Genomic DNA, 8,210 nt, shown 5'->3' on the forward strand with positions numbered 1-8,210 from the left:
TCAGTGGGATCAGGATTTTGCCTGTGCTGTTTACACCATATGACAACACTACTGAAATAGCAGCACCCAGGTTTCTGATAATGCTTCACTTCTGTTCACTGACAATTCACATAATTGAAGACAGTTCCCCTCAAAATGTTCACAGCTTTCATGTGGTGTCCCTTTTTACAGATTTTCCTAGGATGTGTAGGAATCAAAATAACTCCCATCCCATCCCAATTTATTCTTATATATTAACCTTAAATATTTTGGGGGGAAATGTTTTTTGATATTTAAATATTGAATATTTTGTTTAATGTTGTCAATGGTCAGTTAATAGAATCATGAAAGTAAAAGGGAAAATCCATTGACATTTGTAAACTATTACCATGCTTCTCCTTTATTCATTTTTTAGCCATGCTATATATAGTTAGCTCCTTAAATCTCTCGTCATCATAAACAAAACCTTCTAGCTACTGATTTGTGTTGCTATTTTCTGAACTCCTTTAATATCTACTTCTACGTGAAAAGATGTTAAAGAGACTGGGTCAAATTGTCAGCCCCACTATGACCTCTTTATGGACTCTTTGCATTACCAGATGGCACAAAACAGATCTAACCTGCTTTGTGAGGATTCCTTGGGCACAAAGGTAGTTCTTAGGTGTCTGCGATGGGGTTAAAAGAGATATGGACAGAGTGTTCTTGTATTCCCTTAAACTCTGGTTGCTACTGCATCCTCTTCTGGACAGCAGCAGCTGGGTATAATTTAGATCAGCCCTGAGGCTGCTTTGAGTTATGCCTGGGACAGGCCCAGTCCTTATCCAATTCCAATATTATTGTTTTTCCAAGATGTATTAACCTGTGGTCCCTTTGTATGATGTCTCTGACCTGACTGGTGCTTGCAGTCCTCCCAGTTGAGTGTAGTCTATGCATTTCATTAATGCACCATTTATTCTTTCTCCACAGTTTCCTGAAAATGACATGTGGATTCTGGAACTGGCATTGGCAGAGCTTGAATTATATGATGATCCCTTTCATCAGTGAGGATGCTGTAATTGTCATGAGAAATAAAAGCCTACTGTTTTACAAAATACCTTTTTCTGTGACTGTCTAAAGACAAAATGCCCAATGCATTATGGAATTATGGATGGTGAATGGAACTACTCTTGGGAAGAGATTTTCTTTTTCATTTGTGTATAATTATTGTACAATTTGTAATCTGCTTTAAAGAAAGCATAGTAACAAACTGGCATTAGTGCTAAATTATCCATCATACCTAACAATGATCCAGATCCGATAGGCCAGAAACTAGGTCACTGGCAGGACAGTATAGATAAGTTTCAGTTTTTTGAGAAGTAGGGTTATAAGTTCCACATTTTTGCCATTAAGCACACTCCTTGTTTTCATCATAGCCTGTCTTCTTAAATAGCCTTCTTGATTCAATTTAAATAAATAAATGCAAAAGCAGCTGAGTCCAAAATATAGTTAATATTAATTTAAACCAAGAAAAGCAAGAAATTCCACCTCATGGAATTGACAACCCTAAGTTAGGTGCCCAGGTTCTCTATATGATGCCTGGGGAGAGTTAGGCACCTAAAAAGAGGATTCACAAAAACCAGCAGGCTGAGCAGGGAATTGCCTAGATTAGCAGTAGGAAATGGCAAGGAGGGAAGAGTAGGTTAGGCCCAGCATTTCAAAGGGAGTTGAGTGCCTAGACCCAACATGCCTTTTCTCAGGAAAAACAGAGGTAATGATGCCCTTATACCCAGTTGCCCAATGTTTAATGCATTCCCCCAGGATGTTGGACTTGAACTTAGAACTCCCACCTCCCTAGTGAGTGCCCGAACCACTGGGTATGGGAGGGCATTCTAAAAACGGTTCTTTCTCAGTCTCTCCTGTTGAAGCTGTTCCACTTTGTATGAAATACATAAATAGTGGATGAGAAAGATCATGAGCGAGCACGAGCATGCAACTTTATAGCCCAATGATCAGGATACTATCTAGTAAGTGGGAGACCTGAGCTCAAGTTCTTGCTCTGAATAAGGCAGAGTGGTGATTTGGTTATTGAATATAATTGAGGTACCTTCTACTTTCTGGGTTTTTTTTCTGTGGCTTAGGCATGCTCAGAATACGCCTACTGGATTGTTCCCTGCTAAGAAGGTAAGTGGAGGAGAGCCTTGTTTGTGGGTGTTGCTGGGGCTTAGGCACCAAGCTGCTTGTGGTGTGAGGACTTAATTAGCAGTGTGCATGCCCATCGGCAGGCACTTGGAGAGTTCATCAGTGCAATCTTAGGTGAATATACAGTGTTAGGTGGCAGTTGAGCGATGGTTTTATGAATATCAGTGGCACCCATATGTTAGTCTTGGGTACCTAATGTGGCAGTTAGACACTAAAGTACCCACTGTGGTCGAGCCCTCTGTCCCTAACACATGATCTAATGAATAAGTATTGTTAATAGCAGGTGATCTTGCAAGCTGTGTATTATAATCTCAGAGCACAAGTGAGTTAAAATGAAAATTGCCTTCATTTGAGTTTGTTTAGCTTTTTTATATTATACAATGTTCCACTGATATAGAATCATAGAAAAGTAGGGCTAGAAGGGATCTTGAGAGAACATCTAGTCCAGCCCCCTACATGAGGCAGAGTCAAGTATACCTAGACCATTCCGGACAGGTGATTTTTCTAAACTATTCTTAAAAAGTTCCAATGACGGGGACTCCATAACCTCCCTTGGAAGTCTATTCCTGTAGTTAACTATCCCTATAGCTAGAAAGCTTTTCCTAATATCTAACCTAAACCTCTCTTGTTGCAGATTAAGCTGATTACTTCTTGTCCTACCTACATTGGACTTAGAGAGAAACCGGTCAAAGCCCTCTTTATGACAGCCCTTAACATATTTGAAGACTGTTATCAGTTGCCCTTCCAGTCTTCTTTCCTCAAGACTAGACATGACCGGTTTTCTTAACCTTTCCTCATAGCTCAAGTTTCTAAATCTTTTTATAGTTATTTATGCTCTCCTCTGGACTCTCCAATTTGTCTACACATTTCCTAAAATGTGGCACCCAGAACTGAAAATAGTGTTCCAGCTGAGGACTCACTAGTGCCAAGTAGACATGGATCAATTATCTCCCATGCCTTACATGTTATTACTGAGTGATATTAGCTTTTTCACAACTGCATCATATAGTTGGCTCATATTCAATTTATGAGCCACTATTACTCCCCCACCCCAGGTTCTTTTCGGCAGTACTGCTGCCTAGCCAGTTATTTCCCATATGCATTTGTGCATTTGATTTTTTTTCCTTCCTGAGTGTAGTACTTAATGCACTTTTCTTTATTAAATGTACTTTTGTTGATTTCAGACCAGTTCTCCTATTTGTCAAGGTCATTTTGATATCTAATTCTGTACTGCAAACGCTTGCAACCCCTTCCTGCTTGGAATCATCTGCAAATTTTATAACTATGCTCTTCATGCCATTACCCAACTCATTAATGAAAATATCAAATAGTACTAGACCCAGGACAGACTCCAGTCAGATACCACACTAGATATGTTTGTTCACTTTTACAGTGAACCACTGATAAATGCTCTTTGAGTATGCTTTTTCAACCAGCTTGTGCAATCTTATCGTAATTTTGTCTAGACCACATTTCCGCAGTTTGCTCATGAGAATATCATGTGAGACTGTGTCAAAAGCCTTGACTAGAATCAAGATGATTCAATGGACTCTTAAAAGGAAGAATGTAAAAATAATAATAAAAAATGCTGCTTCACTATTATAATATTTTTACTTATATTTTAATAGGACAGTACCAGTTTAAACTTGGTCAACACCACTGAAAAATATTTTTTTTCATTATCACTGTATATGACAAACAATTCTCCCAGAGTCAGTACAGTGTCAATAGAACTGAAAGATAGTGTGAGTGTATGAAGTCAGAGACACTTGCATTGATATTGTGTGGGATACTTCCGGTTCTTCAGATCTTACACAATGTTTATAGAATTGCTATGAATTCATCATGATATGATATATTATTAATGTAGTTGTTGGCAGAGAAATGAGTCACTGTATATGTGTAACTGCCATTTGTTTAGAGTATTAAAGCTGCAGAAGGTACCAGTTTACCTTGTAAGGATTAGATACTTCCAAAAAGTAAATGATTTATAATTTTTATGATATCACCTATCAGTCCCAGTCAAGAACAAAGCTCCCACTGTGCTAGGCATTGTACACACATGTAATGCAAGGAAAGTCCTTGCCCCTAAAAGTTTACAATGGAAGTAAATGATTACAATTAAATGTAGATGTCTAGTTATTTTCAAATGATTTAAGAATCATATATGATTAAGACAGTCTGACTGCTTCATAATAGTGCAATAACAATAATAGATTACATCTTATATTACTTTGCAACTATGCATCTAATGCCTCTGTCTCCTTCCATGAGTGGAGGTGATCCTGTTGGACCGGGTGGTCACCTGATTCCTCAGAGATTCCCCCCAGGAGAGCTTATAGGAACATTATGTATGGGTCTTATTGACTTCAATTTTGGATCAGGCCTTAGGTAAGGACTGGAGCAGGGGAGGGGGTGAAGGAGCCTATACCTGCTCTATTACATTGTTCTGGTAAGGAAGCACTCCACCTAGAGCAACTGCCTCCTCAGACATGCTGAAGAACCTTCTGAAGAATTTTCCTCATTCCACCAAATGCTCATTTTTTCACATGGGGTGTTTCTGGGTGGGAGAAGCATATTGCTTACCAGCATTACCAGGCTGCTCCATACACCCAGGCTTATTATCACATGGAGCGTGTGTGCTTGCTGCACTCTGCATTAAAGAACAAAAGGGAGCATATTGCCCTATATTTGCATTTTTAATGCAAAACAAAAACAAAACCTCCAAACAAAACTTAATAAATAAATAAATAAATGGAAAAAAATGTTGTTGTGTAATCGAATTATCTAGGACAGCAATAAAAAATAGAAACTGACTTTCTGAATTAATTACTCAGTTTGATATCCTTCACTCATGCAACATTGCTCTTCAGATGGTTGATTCATATTTGTTTGTGAGATACACTAGCCCTTGGACAGCTACATAAATTTGAACTGAACACCAGGACATTTCATTCCAGACAGCCCACTCTCCCAATAAACCTGCTCCTAGAAATCCAGGACTATACAAAAGGTGAATCGTAGAGATGGTGTTTATAAAAGTCTCCTGTCAAAATTCAGTCCAAGAAACAATGTTTTCACAAATTGTCCTATAGTACAGAGCTCAATAGCAACTGAGGTTGTACAATATCAACCAGAGATTTTTATGTACATCTAAAGCTTTTTGGAAGTAATTTAAATACAAATGTTCTTTGACATCTCTTTTAAAAGAGAGCTACAAAAAGCCTTAAGAGTGTTGCACTCTGATTATATTACATATTGTAAACTCATTTAAATTTGATTGCCAGAAGATACAAAGGAGGATAATATCATTTTACTAATAGAATTTTCAAGCTTCACAAATTGCATGATATGTTGCTGAGTCGGAGGGGTGTGGAGGGTGGGAAGCCTGTTAGAGTATGAATATTTGAACTCATAAAGGCTCAGTAAATCCTTCTCTATGCACATTGTCAATACATCTTCCAAGAAGTTTTCAGAAATTTGTTCTTCTCAATCACTTCATTAAACAGTTAAAAGAATAAAGTTGTGCAATAGTGTAGCTGCATGTCAGTTGTGGGCTACACGATTTGATGATTACTGTTACTTCTTAATCAGCACATGCATGTATTGTTTTCCTGGCGAGGGCAATTTATAGTTTCATAACTAACTGAAGTAGGCTAATTACAAATGATTAGCATTTGAAGAAGGCTTTTAATTGCTATATAAGACCAGTTCAATATGCCTTTGCTGCACTTCATGTGAGTGTAACTGAAAATACATAATTTAATAAAGTATTTAATATACAATAGGATTAAGTATACTTATGAATCTTTATCAGTTATCTTTGCTGGCATCTAATTCTAAATACAATTATGCTAAAATATGCAGAATCACTAAAAGGAAAAACCAGGTAACAATATAAAGTTACTTTCTCTATTCTGTTGGATATTCCAGGTGTTTCTCACCCAATAAAATGTGTGGGTGGGTGGGTGTATGTGTGTGTACAGTGGCCAGTGGTATCCACTTCAAATGCCTTCTTGTCCCAAACCTCAGGAGTCAAATTAAGCTGTTGATTGCAAGCGTATGGCTGCCAGTGCAGTAAAAGAGTTATATTTGAAAATCCAAGGGCAGACTTGTACCATAAAACTAGTAATCTAGACAAATGAGATTTGGTAGATGGTTACACAAGCATAAATAAGGAGTAAATCCACTGAAATTATTTGAGTTACATGTATGTCAAACTGGCGTGATAACAGAACTAAGGGCACTTAAAATAAGGCAGGGGTGTATCCTTGTTGTCTTTATATGGTAGACAACGTGCACTAAACTGCAAAAGTTCCATTTTTCTTTCACCTTTTTTGTGCTTGCAAGTGCACAAACTGATCCATATTTGTCAGGCTGGGAATGATGGAGGAAGAAACAAAGGAAAGAACTATAACTATATTTTTGGCCTTTCAAGAACTTGGTGGAAAATTGTGCATTAACCTGAGCAAGTGGGTGAAGACTTCCTGTCTGGACTCACTCTGTTATATGCACCATGCCTGCATTTAATATAGTGAATACTGAAGAAATATCATTTAAGAACAAATTTGCCTGTCAGTTAATCCACAGTTTGTGCAAATAGAGTACAGACTCGACTTGTTAGTGACCCAGCTTTGGGAACTGGTCAGAAGATTATTCTGAAAACTTTTTAAATCGCTCCCTAACACGGGCTCAGGTTAGTTCATTTCAGTCTCTACCTGCCTTGCAAATCCACAGTGAAGAGATGGATGTTCACTGAGTACAGAAATTGACATTTTGTGCTCATGTAAACATATCACACCCATGCACTCTTTTCTTCAGTTACCTTGATTTTTATAGCTGTAAGAAGATAACACTTACAATGTTGTCTTCTAGAGATGCTATCTAGAGCTACCAAGTTCTCTGCTGTAACTGCCTTTTTATAAACAATGACTGTCCTTCCACACCCTCTAGCCCCCAAATCTGTGAAGGTAAATGTAAAACAAAGTAAAAATTGAAGGCAGTAAGGGATTGTTGAAAATCTAGAAAAGTGGCATAGAATTTCTGGTTTTGTTAAGTCCCTTTGGCTCCTTTTATATGGAACCTATAAAATCATATTAAGTGAATTGTATCCATATTAGTCATTAGACAGAAACAATACCCAATAATACAAACAATTCTATAGTCATTTTATTAGTCTAGGGTCTGCTTTCCCATTCGATAGTTTTACCGCCACTCAGAAATCTACTGTCCTCTGTGTTACTGCTGTTACCTAATTTGTTCCTATTACCTCTGATAATGGTAGTACTGGTTTTTGTCACTCAGATGGTTGAGGATTGAACCATACGTTCAAATTTGTTCTGAAATATAATATATCCCTGATGACAAGCTCAGCATCACAGTTTTTGAATGGGTAAACAATAGATTTATTTTTTGTCTCATTTTCAGCTCTTCTGCAAGAAATCCAAAATAAACATGGCCAAAATCCAAACTACATTCTATGGTGGAAAAAGAAATATTAAACAAATATTCAAATATTTCTCATGGAGATGTTAATATAATGTTCAAGATTATTTGTATATATTGTCAAGTACAGAAGAGATTTCAAGTTCAGAATTGGGCCCAAACCCTTACAAGACCTAAGATAAAATTAGAACTGTTCTTACCCTATTTGTGGAATATTGTACATTATTTGATGAATACTAAGTAAATTATTTAAGTAACATATACAACCTTTTTTCTTTTGTTTGTTTGTTTTCAGTTTTTAAGTAGATCTAGAGGAGATTGAGCTGGCGTCTGGAAAAAGGGGGTAAAATTGAGCTCGGCTTTTTATGCTCTGAATTATAATGAAAAAGACAATGTGGCAGAGGGAAGGAGAGAGAAAGCAAGAATATATGTGCTTGTTGCCCACTGCCACAAAAGTGTCATCCAGTGAAAAGAGGATGTATACCAGGAATAAAAATAATACTGAACATCATTTTTGATTTTTAGTGCTGACTGCAGAAGTGCCTATTTTCCTCCTGATTTCTTAGAATGGTGTCATTGACTTTGATGCTATTGTAGAGCTCAATGAG

General features: G+C 37.2%; 1 long non-coding RNA gene across 1 annotated transcript in view; it reads left to right on the forward strand.

Moving 5' to 3' along the window:
- The window catches only part of LOC137141333 (uncharacterized), a 63,919-nt gene extending 62,867 nt beyond the window's left edge, over positions 1–1,052 (forward strand). Inside the window, exon 3 of the long non-coding RNA XR_010916583.1 lies at positions 946–1,052. This is a non-coding gene — a long non-coding RNA (uncharacterized lncRNA). The remainder of the gene's footprint in view (positions 1–945) is intronic.
- Positions 1,053–8,210: the final 7,158 nt, after the last annotated feature.

Source organism: Emydura macquarii, unplaced genomic scaffold (assembly GCF_026122565.2).
Source record: "Emydura macquarii macquarii isolate MOO-44397 ecotype Brisbane River unplaced genomic scaffold, CSIRO-AGI_Emac_v2 contig_3044, whole genome shotgun sequence".
Classification (NCBI taxonomy): Eukaryota; Metazoa; Chordata; order Testudines; family Chelidae; genus Emydura; species Emydura macquarii.